Here is a 14,924-nt window from a genome sequence, read left to right as displayed (position 1 = left end):
AGTTGAAATTACATGGGAAGGGAAAAAAAGTACCACAACTGTAGGGGTGCACAAAGGATTAAGGCAAGGTTGCCCTCTATCACCGCTGTTGTTCATGCTTTACGTGATAAATATGGAAAGAAGGCTAGAAGAAAGTAATCTGGGTTATAATCTATCGTACAGATTAGGCGGAAATGTAGTTGAGCAGCGACTCCCGGGTTTAATGTATGCGGACGATATTGTACTGTTAGCAGATAGCCAGGAAGATTTACAAACTTTGGTTAATTGCTGTGGAGACGAAGGAGACGCTCTAGGATTCAGTTTTAGCGCAACTAAATCAGGTGTGATGATTTTTAACGATACAACTGATCAGGTGCTTACAATACAAGGCCACGAAATACCCAAAGTGGCCGAATACAAATACCTTGGGATATGGCTAAACGAAGGGCAGATATACACGGAAAAGCATGAACAGGCTCTTAGGGCAAAAGGACGAAGAGACGCCGGGATAATGAAACATAGGGCATTATGGGGGTACAACAAATATGAAGTACTAAGAGGTATTTGGAAAGGAATAATGGTGCCGGGACTTACTTTCGGCAATGCGGTTCTGTGCTTAAGGGCAGAAGTTCAGTCGAGATTAGACGTAAATCAGAGAGCTGTTGGAAGATTAGCACTAGGTGCCCACGGCAAAACCACAAACGAGGCAGTACAAGGGGATATGGGCTGGGCATCGTTCGAGGCACGGGAAGCTAAGAGTAAAATACTATATGAAGAACGCCTGAGGAAATTGGACGATAACAGATGGGCAGCTAAGGTATTTAAATATTTATACAGAAAGAACGTTGACTCACAGTGGCGGAAAAGAACTAGAAAACTAACCAGTAAGTATGCCGGTCATGAGGACGGAGAAAGAAAGAGCATTAAACGACAGGTTAAAAACGCGGAAGTTAAAAATTGGATGAATTCAATGGAAAAGAAACATAGTGTAGAACTATATCGATTCGGGAAAAAGCAGATCAGGAAAGAATTTTTCTATGATAACTCAAGAGGCAGTGCCCTACTTTTTGAAGCTAGATCAGGTTGTCTTAGAACGCGCAGCTACAAAAAGAAATTTAACGAAGAAGATGACACATGTGCAGTGTGTGGTAGATCTGTGGAAACAATTGAACACCTCATAATCAAATGTGATGGTATCCATCCGGATGTCGATGCAGGCACAGTCACTCTTTCTGAGGCCCTAGGGTTTAAAGATAACAATGGTCATGTAAATAAATCTGCAGTGGAAGTCAGCAAAAAGCGATTGGAGGATTGGTGGCTGAAAAGCAGAGATGTGGCATAAGGTTAGAATAGTAGGAAACCGTAGGAAAAGTTGATGGAGAATCTTAATGAGAATTGCCAACACAGTAAACAAAAAAAAAAAATAAAGAAAAGCTGAGCATGGTGGCAATTGCCACCACCCCGTTTCAAAGGGGGCGCTCCTATCCATCCATCCATCCATCCATCTGCATAACCCTCATGGCGGTTCGGGTGCTGCGTCGCGTGCGTCGCGCTTCGGCGCTTGCTACAATTCGCTACTTGGATTGTGAGCCATCGTGAACTGTGTTGTGGTTTGCGTGTGTTTCTTCTTGCACAAGGGTGCACAATCGCGCAGTGCTGTCGACGTAGCCTATTCGAGGCAAAGTGTCATTTCTCTGGTCTCTCTAACTTTTCAGTCTGTGCGCTTCTTTGTGTAGTCCAGGATGGGTGTCCAGGCACAAAGACGCGCGGGCAGTGTCGCGGTGGAAATGTTCCAAATAAGGCCTGGAATATTTTCTTCTGTGTGACTACGTGGTAGAGAGTGCCGGCTACGTAGCACTCGTGCTGAACTCTCACTGGTTGGTGTAGTGCCCGTGACACGAAGGCAAACAGCGTTCTGCACGACTACGCAATCATCTGAAAAGGTAAGCAGTACTCGTGCATTATCCGAAACATATAATGCTGGAACGGTGACCTGTCGTACTGCTGCAGTATTCGTGTTCAATGCTATAAAAAGCGTTTTTGAGGCGCTTTTGTTGTCGCCGCGGTGAGTTGCTCTGCCAAGAATTGCCGCTGTCGGTACTTGTTTTGGCAAAGGGGATGCGACCGTGCGTGTGCTAGCTTTGCATGATTTTGGTATGCGCATGTTTGCGCGTTTTGTTTCTTGTTGAGCACAGATTTCTCCTCGTATATGCCTCGTTCTATGCGTTTCTGCCCATGCTTGTTCACACCACCGCGCACGTTTCAAGGACCGGCACTTTGGCTGTGCGTAAAATGTATGATTGTCTTTCAAGATAGCGTTAGCACTTTGAGGGGGATTGAAACACCTTTTTGGCCGCGGTTTTTGCTTGGCCCTAGACTGTTGAACCTTAGGTCGTGGGGTCGATCCTGATGGCAGTAGCCGCATTTCGATTTAGGTGAAATGAAAAAAAGAATGCCCCTGTGCTGTGCGATGTCAGCTCACGTTAAGAAATTCTAGGTGGTCTAAATTAATCCGGAACCCTCCTATACGATCAGTGCCCATTTTCCGCACCTGAATTCAAACCCCACTATAAAGAAAGCACTGTCTCATTTTGCAGTTACAACGAAAGTTAATTTCCGGCCGTCAGGATCTAATTTTTAGATCAGTATGTGAAGATATTTTTTTTTATGATACCGATAGCGTTTCTGGCTACCCAGAGTATAGGATCTTGCATTTCGATCACTCTGCTGTTTGAAAATTGGGTTTCTGAGGAAAACAAGTGACGCAATAATTGTCTCAGTTATTACGATGTTTATCTACGCTTTCGAACGCAGATTTGTTTTGCTCATAGCAAGATTCCTTTACTAGTGCTAGGGGAACTGATGCATTTTAAACAGGGTAGTTTTCCTTTGTATTGAGGCGTATACTTGGGCAAGTATATTTTTCCTGATCTTTTTACATTCATGTGATATTCACTGTTGGACCGAGTTCGCATGCTTGTTTTTGTACTCCTGTCATAGTGATAATGGGAAGTTGGTATCCGCAGGAGGCACATCTGTCTTCCAGTCCGAGTCAATGGCATGGATTTTGTGGCCACCAGATGAAGTCAAAAGCTGTGTTGTAAGTTGTTACTGCATTGTGCTTTGTTTTTTTGGTTGCCATGAAATGTTCTCTTACTTTCATTGCTCTTTTCCTTAATGCTACTGCTTGGACCAGTTTGGATAGCTCTGGCCTGATATGTTTACATGTTTATATGAGTAATATTAGTTGGCTGTCAGAATGGGCCGGTTGCAGGCCATTTGAAGTTTTACATTCAATATTGCTCGTGTTTTAACCGTTGCATTCTATGCATGAAGTGCGAAATGTCTGCATGTTTTTGGCTGCATTATGTGATACTATTTGACTACGAATATTAACATTATGATGCATGTGTGTTAACTTAAATATGTGTTTTTATGCCACTCATCGCAGGTCACAGATGTAAAAGAAAAAGTGCACACATGAGAACTGGTTTCATTACTGCTGCCTTGTTTTTGCTAAGCATGGAGAGCTGAGCTAATTGGTTCTGGGTAGAATTATGAGACATCATTCCAGTGTACAAAAACACATGAACGAAGAGAGTAGACTCCATAGACCCCAGACTTCAACTGAGGTTAATTCCACAACATGAGCTTTTTACATGCAAAGTGGTACTAGTGACCCCTGTGGCTGAAAAGTGTTTCCTCGACCAGGTAACAATTATTCAAGGTTGCAAAAACAAAAACATAGGCGTAAGGTTAGCTTGTCACTCAAGTTGAATGCATTGGCATGACTAAACATTGCCTACCTGGCTGACCCAACACACATTTGCATTGAGATAATCTATTTCTTTTTCTGCCTGCCTGCTCTAGTCGCCTTACTTCGGCATTGACGCTGTCACGACTCTGTGACAGCATCAATGCGCAAGTAAGGAGACTGGAGCAGGCAGTTTTCACAGGAGAAATTGTAGCCTTAGTGGTAGAAAGCCAGGTTCGAGAGATGAAGTGTGCTGGGCAGTGCAAGCCGGAAGACAACGCACATTCGCAACAGTGACCTGTCATTGTGCCCTATTGCCATCAGGTGTCACACCGCCTCAAGAAGGCCAGTGACAAACACGATGTACATGTCGTATTTTCAGCTTGGGAAAGCTGGGATGCATGTGCCACCTGATAAATGACGTTACGAAAAAGCCTGCCTACAAAACTAAGCACACCAAACCCCTCGTTAAACATGAGGTTGACATGGTGTACAGCATTTTCCTTGCCTGTGGCAAACATTACATTAGACAGACGAGGCTTGCATCAATGAACGCTTGCTTGAACATTGCAGGACAGCTGATTCATTAAGTGGCAGAGGTCATTTAGCTGAGCACATTCGCCTTTGCTCGCACAAGCGAGCATGCAAGGCGTTTTTGAAAGAAACACATGCCTTGTGCAAGTTTAGCACTTGAAAGGGCTGGGAAATTTTTTAAGCCTTTTGTATCTCTGCTGAAAAAGAGAATTACGTCAGCAGCCCTTCTGCAGCGCTCCAGAAAAAGAAATAGATTATCTGGAGGCAAATATGTTTGTTGGGTCAGCCAGGTAGGTGATGCATAGGCGTGCCGATGGGTTGAATGTGAGTGGCAAGATACCTTTACCCCTATGTTTTTTTGTGTTTTGGTTTTTGCCATCCTGAATAATTGTTATCTGGTGGCGGAAATACTTTTGAGCCCCAGGGATCACTAGTACCCCTTTGCACATAAAAAGCCTGTGTTGTGGAATAAACCTCAGTTGAAATATGGTGTCCATGGAGTCTACTCTCTTCATCCGTGTGATTTTGTGTGCCGGAATGATGTCTCATAATTCTCCCTTGTTTTCAGTGAATAAGGAGGGCTTCTGGTGTCTCTTTTTTTGTATGTGATGGTTATAACAAAGTGGCTACCCATAAACTGTCATTTTGGGCTTAATTGAAGGATCCTTGGGAATTTGTGTGACAGCATATTCCATGGGCACTTTCTTGAGAAAAATCAGTTATTTGTTACCCATTTCACTGCATTAACCATTGCTTCTCATCATGTCTCGAAAGTCATTTATAAGCACAAGCTTTCGAGTACCTGAGGGCTCTGTGAGAAGCCTTCTGACATACTTTAAACTACTGAGGATATCTGAAGACAGATTTTACCAATAATTGTTAGCCAATCCAAACCTCTTGGTTCTATCCCTGACAACCTGAAGCTGACCTGTCAATAATTAAGGCTGGAAACCGTTCTGATCCCCAAACTGTTTTCCTATTTTATTGATGTGCATTTTGCATGAACTGTTAGAGCACAAAATGAGTCCGCATATTACTTGCCACAAAAATTCAAACCAATATTTCTATAGCAGTCATCACGGCTCCCATTCTCTTTACTCATGTGCAATCCAACTTTTTGAATTCACAACAGATTTTCACCCAAATTTAGATTCTTTATTTTAGGCAAGTGTCATCGACTTGAATTTCTACAAAGCTTTTCATGTTTGTCATTATAACCTTTTAGCTACACTCTCATACTTGAGCCTTCATTCTTTGATATTAGTGTACATTCATTGCTTCCTGTTCTACGGCTGGCCTTAAAAAACTATTGTACTTCTTGTCTTATGAAGCCCAGCATATCAATATGCAAAATCATAAGGCGCCCCTCATCCTGAGTCACTTTGGGATGTTAAACCCCCATAAACCAAACCAAGCACATTACTAAAGTACATTAATATTAGCCATTCAATAACAGTCTTTGTCTTTATGTCCCAACCTTGTCTTTATGACTGCATTATTCAGAAGGATGCCCCAACTATCTCAGCTACTCTGACTGTATTGACTTTTGCAAGATGGATGAATGGGCTTGTTTGTAATTCATCGTGTCAAAACAGCGCAAAGAAAAGAAAGATGAGGAAGGAATGCGACGCTGCGAGTGCTGACTTTCAAGAAGGTTTATTGGAAAGCACATCAAAATATATACATTGTGGCCTAAAAAAAGAATGAAGAAAGGGCGCCTTGTAACATTCACTTTGGATCTGTCAAAAACAAAACGAAAGTTGAATATGAAGCATTTAAGAGCATGAACTCTTTCTTAGGGAGCGATAAAGAAGGTGTGTTAGCACATTGATTGCGTTTTTTCTACAATTTCAGTGGCCTCGATCATCTCATGCACAAACTTTTCTGTGTCTGTCTAGCACAATGTAGCACAAGAAATTACGCCCCACAGCAATCAGGATGTGGCAAACGATCGCAGTCGCGACAGTGAAACATCAGATTCCGCCTGCTAGCTTTGTTCACATAGTAACGGTGGTCTTTTGACCTCTCATTGCCACCTCTGCTAGTTTCTTGCTTAAGTTGATACATTAGCCAGATGGTTCAACTTTAGATTATTACATAGTTTCTTGGCTCTGGACATTGCTATTAACAAATCAGCTGCTGTGTGACACTTGAACTCAGAATTAACTGCCTCCGTTGCCTTGGACAGAAAGACGCCTTTAGACATGACCACAAAACCACCTTCTTTATCAGCAGTTGAATGCGATAGGGCCCACCGTCTTAAACCCGTTACAGTTCAGCCTGCGGGCAAGTTCCTGGCATGGTTCAAACCACGACACCCTATCAACCAACGCCCCCTGAAACACACCTGTCACGCTCAGGTCCAGGCACAGGAAGGCAAGACGTCAAAGTATGGCAAACAGCTCCAGAATAGTCCTCTTCGAAGGAACAATGGCAAATTTTGGCCTGTATATGCTTCAAGCAGCAGACGAGGCAGCAACTCAGTGTCGACATTGTGCACCTTGTTTTCAGACACTCGTGCCTTGGTTTCTCTGCTCCGGGCTAGTGAGCGCAAAGTGGCTGGAAAGTGGCATTCCAGATGGCTTTCACCTGGTCAACGGTGCGTGACACCGTCAACCAGCCACTCCCTGGCTTGTTTTCAGGCACAAGAGTTTGACAACAAGGTGCACACCTTCAGCTTTGAGTCGCTGCCTCGTCTGGTCCTTGAAGTGCTTATGGACCAAAATTTTCCGTTCCTCCGAAGAGAACTATTGTGGAGATGCTTGCCATGGTTTGACGAGTTGCCTTTTCCACGCCCAGACCTGAGTGTGACAGGTGTGTTTCGGGATGTTTTGATGCAGTGTCACGGTTTGAACCCTCTTTAGGAACTTGCCCACAGGCCGAACTGTGTCGTATTTAAGAGGGTGGGCCCTCTTGCTTTCAACTGCTGATAAACGGTGGTTTTGTGGTCGTATCGAAAGGCGCCTTTCAGTCCAAGGCCACAGATGCAGCGTATTCTGAATTTGAGTGCCACTTACTATCTGATTCGTTAAAAGCAAAGTCCAGTGCCAAGAAACATTAACAATCTAGAGTTTAACCATCAGGCTAATGCCATCAACTTCAGTAAGAAAAATTGTCCAGCTATCTTCTTTACCGCAAAGACCCATAAAGGTGACTGCTCCTTGAGGGTTGTAGTTTAAGAGAATGGAACCTGTCAGAAACAAATCGCCTTCTCTTTGCGACATAAAATTAAGTTGCTGAGCATTGATGACTCCTCTCGTGTAAGATCTGCAGAGAAAGTAACGCAGTTTCTACACAATAACTCTCGCACCAGTTTCATGGGGTGCTGTGTTGACATCAAGGATTTATATTACGCCATCCCTCAATCAGGATCAATAATGTGTTGAAGAATTCATTAACCGAAATGGAGCAGTGGCATTCCTTATTGAAATCCTGTTTGATTGCCATGGCATCCAGTTTTGCCCAGCTCATATGTCGTTTGTCCTTTACTGGATATTCAGAACATTTGTCAGTGTCTTTAGCCGATTGCTTTAAGCAGAAGTTGAAACATTCCTTTTGTGCCCCCGTCGAGACTGTAACTCCCAAAAGGAAGTTTGTACGTACCTGTTCCCTACATCCACAATTGATCGCACCGGTTAAATAGACAGTCGAGTTGGCGTTGATATTGTTTCTCTAACCCTATGAAGTTTCAGTACCTGTAGTCAACCGAGATTATCCATCAGAGTCTCTTCGTGCATTGCACAGAAGACATAGTGTGTTCGAACGCCTTGAAATGCGGCTATGTTTACATTGGGAAAACAGGCAAGTGTGTCACTGAGAGGTTTAAAAGACCACCACGACGATGTGAACAAAGCTTGCGGGAGAACTTTGATGATTCACTGTCGCAATTGCAATTGTTTGCCAGATCCTAAACGCTGTGAACCGGAATTCATGTTCTGCATTTTGCCTGACAGACACAGAAAAGTTTGTGCGTGAGATAATCGAGGCCGCTGAAATTTAAAAAAAAACCGCAATCACTGTGTTAGCACACCTTCTTTATCGCTTCCTAAGGAAGAGTTCATGCTCTTAAATGCTTCTTTGTCAGTTTTTGTTTTGTTTTACACTCATGCAATGTGGTTGACACAAGGTGCCCTTTGTTCGTTGTTTTTTTAGGCCACAGTGCATATATTTTGACGTGGTTTCCAATACGCATTGGCGATAGTCAGCACTCATGCCATCATATTTATTCCTTCGTTGTCCTTGTCTTGTCTGCATTGTTTTGTCACAACGTATTGACCTCCTTTCCCACCTCTAGGGTTAATGGTATGGAGAAACCTTAACCAGATGCAGCCCCACATACTTGGAGCATGTCACGATACATGCTGCTGGCACCACAAGGGCACTCGGGTTTATCAGGAGATGTCATGATCTGTGTGCTCTTGCCGTGCTGCGCAGTTTATGCATAAAAATTTTATTGATTCCAAACTGAAGTATTCCCTAGCTCTTTCAATTTTGCACCAAACTGTTTGATGCTACGCCACCAACTCCCTTTAATCCAACAGCGACACTTGGTACAGCATATGTGTAATCAGTCATCTCATTTGACCACCAGACATCACTGCATAAAAGGGGAAATCGCTCGTTTAGGTGTGTTCCGTATACTCTACAATACTTTTCCACAACTTAATGTTAAATGTTGCTGCCCCGCTTCAGACCAGGATGCCATCACAACTAAATCAAGAAATTTTTCCTGTTCCCATTGAAGAATAAATTGGCTACCTCACCACATTTTCATTGCATGTGGTCCCTCAAAATTATGGAAATAGGTGATATCGCTTGGAGCATTGACACTGGTTTGTTTTACCTTTTGTTTGCTGCTGTTTTTATTTTTTGCAACTGATGTATCAATGGATTGTATGCCTCTTTTCTTAGTGTATCGTCTGCGACATCTCAGCTGTGCTACTGCAGTCACCCTTCTGATGTTACCTTTATATTGTCCCTCTTATTAATACCCCACTAAAAGCCTTCAGAGGACAAAAAACGATGGCTTTTTTATTTTGCTCATTATGGCACACGTCAGGCTTATGTTTAGGGATATAGGAGAGGCCTTTGTCTTGCAGTGGTGCTAGTTATGCTGCTGATGATGGTACTTAATGACGAGCATATGATATATTGAATAAGAACCTCAAATTATTTTTCTTTTTGAGTGCGAATAGCTTCAGTGGTTATTGATTTAGGCTCACTTTATTCCTGTGGCCACAATACGGAGTTTACTTTTTTAGCACTCTAATACTGGCAAGAATAAAAACTTGTGGATCCTAATTCTTTGATTTCAATCTTTTCTGCAGAGTGCATCGCCCAGTTTTCCCAAGCCCTCATGCACTGGTGGTACATCAACAAGGCTGTTTCATGGGGCCCAGCTGCATTGACAAGTGGGTAAAGAAGAGCAAGAGGAGCATGAACACAAAATAAAACTGGCTGTAGGAGCTTCATCTATTTTGAAATTTGCTGTCTCATTGCATCAGACATAACATTGCCCCATGGCCCCTGCCCCAACATCTCCCAGTCATTCCAACATGCCCAGTCATTCCAACATGCCCAGTCATTACAACATGCCCAGTCATTCCAACATGCCCAGTCATTCCAACGTGGCCAGGCATTCCAACATATTTTCCATTACCATAATCCACCAAGGTTTCCAGTGTTGGTTTCCAATATTTACATCATTGCCTTTTTTTCCAATAGGGCGTGTTCCTAGAAGTTGCCCTCGGCTCTAGTAATCTGCGAAGGCCGCGTCTTGATCTACGATACTTGAGTCTTATCAAGCGCAGCCTGCTCAGAACATAGCTGCTTTGAACCCTATATTTGCCCTTAATTGCAATTTTGAAAGCCAATGTTGTGTTTTCTTGTTTATGCCACCACTGCTGTTTCTTATTGAGTGGGCTTATTGTTACAGCAAGGTATGCAATACAGTTATTTCAATGCATACCTTGTCAACTTGTCTTGTGCCCCAAGTTACCCGAGCTTAACCGAGTTATTCAAGTTAGCTTGAGTAAGTTCAGAAGGGCGTCGTGCAATCTGCAGCCAACGGCAGGAAGGCTGGGTGAGTTCGGAGGAGCGTCGCGCCGGCTATAGCCAATGGGAGGAGAGCTCGCCGCCACCTAGATCACCCAACCTTGGGCGTCATCACAACCACTTGCAGGTGGCAGTTAAAATTGATGATTCCTTGCAAAAGGTTGCTCGGGAAGAGAAATATGGGTCGCACAATTCCTTAGGGTGGCTGTGGTAGGAACAGCCACCTGCCAGTGCAGTGGCGCATCGCTTGACAGCATCACCACTGTTCTGGTAATGGTATGAGGACTCGTCGCCACCTAAAAATGTTAAAGAAAGACCAATTCAGCATATGCATTAACCCACTAATGCTATTGCGTCACGCCCTTACGACGTAGCTTAAGTGCGCCCTCAAGTTCAAAAATGAACGCCTGCTTCAGCACATATACTCTATTTACTGCTTGAAACCCCTGCCAGTTTTGTAATACTATTTTTTGTCCAACTGAAAATTTTCATTAAAGTACAGGTTATTTTACACGCACGGCTATGGATACGGCTTATCCGCTGTAACCGCCTGTGTCATACTGCAATGACATGTATTTATTATTGTTGAACATATTAACCCACCCCTTATGTAATGCCCCCTGAAGGGGGTCTTTAAGGTGAATAAAGTGAAGTGAAGTGAAGGCTTTTGAACCAGAAAAGCTGGAACAATTCCGAAAGTTTTAGATAAAAAACATCCCCTTGATTCGTCACCCATCCATGCTCTTTCAACGGTTTACAACATCCATGCTACGCAACGGTTTAGCTGCGCTCTTATCTGACGTGATTCGTTGATTTTTGTTTGTTTCTTTTGCAATTCCATATAGTCGTAGAGTTTCTTGAATAATTCAACTTCTAGTCAGTGCTTTTTTGCGGTAATTTTTCTTTTCATCTGTCCTTATCGAGTTTTTCCACTTGATGAGTATGTACCAAATTACCCTTGACTAGCTTTTATTGAAAGAAAATTAACCCCCATATTTAAGACACAGATATCGTGTTTTGGTTGATGTCTTACATCTTTTCATCGCTAGGTCCTGTGCAATTGATATCTATTGATACGCACCGTGCACCTCCTAACCGGGTAGGACTGAAAGCCGTCTAGTGGTCGCTTCCGAAAATACGAACGGGGCGGTTGCTTCCGCTGTGGGTTCGTAGCTATCTGGATGCCGATGTTGACGGCATGCTTCAGTTCAGAAATGCTTCACAATTGTGTAAAAATAAGCATGCTCATAATGTTGAAGCCATTCGCGAGAACTTGGCGGCTCCACGCAAAAGGTGCACTCCCTCGCAAACAAATTGTAAATAGGCAGGTAAGGTGCGGAGCGTAGCTTTACCGAGCCTCTCAGCTTTGTTATCACTTCGGTCAACTACTTCGCTGTTCTTTCGTCCATTTTTTTTGTTCATATAACCTTGCTTCTGCATTTCAAACCCCTTTGTTGTCCCCATGTAGTAGCGCCGCGACATGTTGGGAACTACAGTTACACATTGCACAAGATCCACCAGGAACTGAGATGTTCTAGAAACGCGAACTCTCGAATGGTGCTTTATCAGTAGAATTCACAATATTTTTCTTCTTCAATGCCACAACTTCAAAACGGCCGTGGCTTGTTACTTCTTGAAATAAAACAAAATGCACTTGCCTCGATGATTCATTGCTAAGCGTTAAACGTCGTAAAGGGATTGAAGCTTCTAAGCGAGTTGGTTTTTCGTAACTCCTTAGCAGCGCGTAACCAGGAAAAGACAAGAGCAAGCATAGAGCAGTAAAAGCGCTGCTTACAAATGTGTACTAATTTTGCTGACACACGGTACGTGTCCGCGCAAGAAAGGAAAACATAACCACAGAGTATAATTTATAAAGTGATAAACCTCGAATTTCTCATTATAGAATATACCAATTTAAAATATGAAGGCGTTCTTTTCTATATACTGCGAGGAATATGCCGCGTTTGAAAAACTGAGCTCCGAAAAAGCTTGCGACGCACAGACTGAGATCACGCATTAACGGCAATAAATGTTGAGTTGGCTCTTATTTCTATAATTGGTATTATACAGTGTCCATTTGCGCTGGCGAATAGATATCTGCTTGGTTCACTTCATTCACCCATCTATTGATTCCCACAGGCAATAGTTTAAGATGAATTTAACAATCTTCTGTGCGTTTGTTTACGCTGGACTTTCTCTGTTTACATCGAATAAGCAATTGTAGTGCCATCAAAAATGACCTGAGCGCCTAGTTGACTGAAATTTTTTTCCAAATTTCCGTTTTACCCAATTTCGAATTCTCATATGGACCGACAGAGGATATGTGAGCGCTAGGCGTTCGGGAAAATTGGTGCTTGAACAGGCCTATATCCTTTATAGGGCGGCTAGAGACATTCAAGTGAAAACATTCTCAGCAAGCATCGCAGAGCCTCGGATACTTGTTGCGTGCGCTTCGAGCTCCGTATTTCATTCGTTTCTCTCTTCTGTTTATTCATCCCCGTATGGTCAAGCATTAAATGTAGATGTCTGCCTTGTAGCGTACTCCGCTCGCCATCATCACCCAGATAAAATCAACAACGAAATATGACCGCTCCTAAAGAACTTTAATTTATGCCGTCCGGGATCAGAAACGGATGCTTTATGCCAGCATAGTTTTTCATCTTGTATATCCACTTTACATGGCCAATCCCAGGGAATTGTTTCAAACTGACTGTAAAGAAATACTGCAGAAATTGTAAGGCCCCCCTTCCGTGTAGTCACTACTAAGCAAGAATAAAGTATGCAACAAAGTATCCAGCTACGAGAACGACGCTTCTTGATTGGAAAAGTGAAACAACTGAAAAAATCAACAGTCATACTGCCTTTACGTTTGGAAAGATTCAAACAGAGAAAGCAAACTTGCTCCAGCTGTGACCATAGTAATTCTTGTGCTTCAAAAGGCGCGTGACACTGCAGTCAATGGCGCATGAGCTACGGGCACAGTAACCGTATCGTTCGTTGCTCAACGGCGTCTTGCAGCCACTTTCTCATTATTCGTTTCTTGTACTTTCGGTCACCGCATGCTATCTCTCTCTGCCTCCCTCCAGGAACGCAAGAGGGGGTGTACGCGTTCCGCAGCGCAGCCCCGAGAGCCTAATACGTATCGGCGGCCCCGCCGACTACCGACCCTTGCATCGATCGGAGCAGAGAAGCGAGGGCAGCCTCCGTCTGGGGCCAGTGGTGCCTGCGCTGAGGTCCGAGGACTATCCGGTCGCACTTGCAGCTCGGATCAAGACGCGGCTCGGAAGTGGAGAGCGAAACGACAGGCGATAGACTCCTATGGTCGGGGCTGTTAAAGGAGTTCTCGCTCCAACAAACACACTTCCCTCGACCCTCATTACACACCATCCCTCCCTTGGTTGTACCCTGCAACCCTTCGCAGCGTCGTTACTTTGCGCCACTTTTGTCTATCACCGAAATTGGGTGTCACCAGAGCCATGGCTTCGATTACTGCATTGATCAACGGAAACAACCACTCGGAACTACGCGCAACGTAAACCGATGAGCGCTGTTCTACTCATACGTCACTTCAAAGTGTTTCTGACAGCTTAAGCATGTGGAGTGTCTTTTGCGCGTCTACATGCCAATGAATATTGAGTAAGTGTAAACACCAAACCATGCAGCAGCAGCAAAATCTAAAATAGTAAACTCTCTGGCACTTTTACGCATTTCCACGACCGTAGCGTAGACAATGCAAGGAGCATTGTGCCCTACTTTTTTCTGCTTCCCGGAACGGTTAGTAATAACTTTGGAAGGAAAGTTTCAAACTTTTGCAGAACTATCAGTTAACTTACAGAACCACCAATATCTGCTCGTGTACAGATTTGTTTTCTCCTCCTAAATTTTCTTCCGCCATAATGGCTGCCAAATGAGAAACATTGTGTTCGAACTGTTGAACAATGGCGACACAAATGTTGATCCTTTCCGTGCTTCTTACCCGGGAAAGCTCCGAGAATATGGATGAGTTATGAGTTGAACGATTTTCATGAATCCTGGTTAAAATTAGGAGTCCTGTTATGTATTGTTGATTGCCGTCGTTTTTTTTTTCTCTCCTAGAAGAATAACTGTGTACTTTCCATCACCAACCATTCGGAGCATCAACACCAACGGCGTACCTGTGAAATGATTTAACAAACTCAGGAAGTAGTTATTTGTCCTTTACCTGGCCTGTCTAGCTGCGTTTACAGCATAAAACTAAAGCGGTGCAAAGAAGTCGCTTCGTGTAACATCAAAAGCGCGGCGTCAGCTATCTTGCTCGTTATCAAAGCATCCACTGTTGGCATCAGTAGCTTTTTGTATTTGCAGTCCGCAGCACGTTTTTGTTTATGCATTGCAAGAGTCGATTACCTTTTTCCTCCAGTGTCACGTCACTACACAAAAACGAACCGCTTATTTGCTTCATCGCAGCTGGCGTTAGAATTCGGGCTCCCAATGGAAGTTTTTTTCCGCTGGTCTGTTCGGCAACCTCGAGGCTCTTTTTTTCCTTCTTCTGAGAAGAGCCGGCACGTATCCATGGAGTGGCCCGTGGGGTTCCGCCCCCTCCCCCCCTCCCACCCATTTTTTT

General features: G+C 43.6%; 1 long non-coding RNA gene across 1 annotated transcript; it reads left to right on the top strand.

The window, feature by feature from the left end:
• The first annotated feature begins 1,660 nt into the window (after window positions 1–1,660).
• LOC149333743 (uncharacterized) lies at window positions 1,661–9,728 on the top strand. Its single transcript, XR_016284968.1, has 3 exons — window positions 1,661–1,922; window positions 3,006–3,079; window positions 9,595–9,728. It is a non-coding gene; the product is annotated as an uncharacterized LOC149333743 (long non-coding RNA).
• The last annotated feature ends 5,196 nt before the right edge of the window (window positions 9,729–14,924 follow it).

Source organism: Amblyomma mixtum, chromosome 8 (assembly GCF_055824585.1).
Source record: "Amblyomma mixtum isolate Tamu chromosome 8, ASM5582458v1, whole genome shotgun sequence".
Classification (NCBI taxonomy): domain Eukaryota; kingdom Metazoa; phylum Arthropoda; class Arachnida; order Ixodida; family Ixodidae; genus Amblyomma; species Amblyomma mixtum.
The sequence above is the reverse complement of the archived record's forward strand: the minus strand, read 5'-3'. Positions and strand labels throughout refer to the sequence as shown.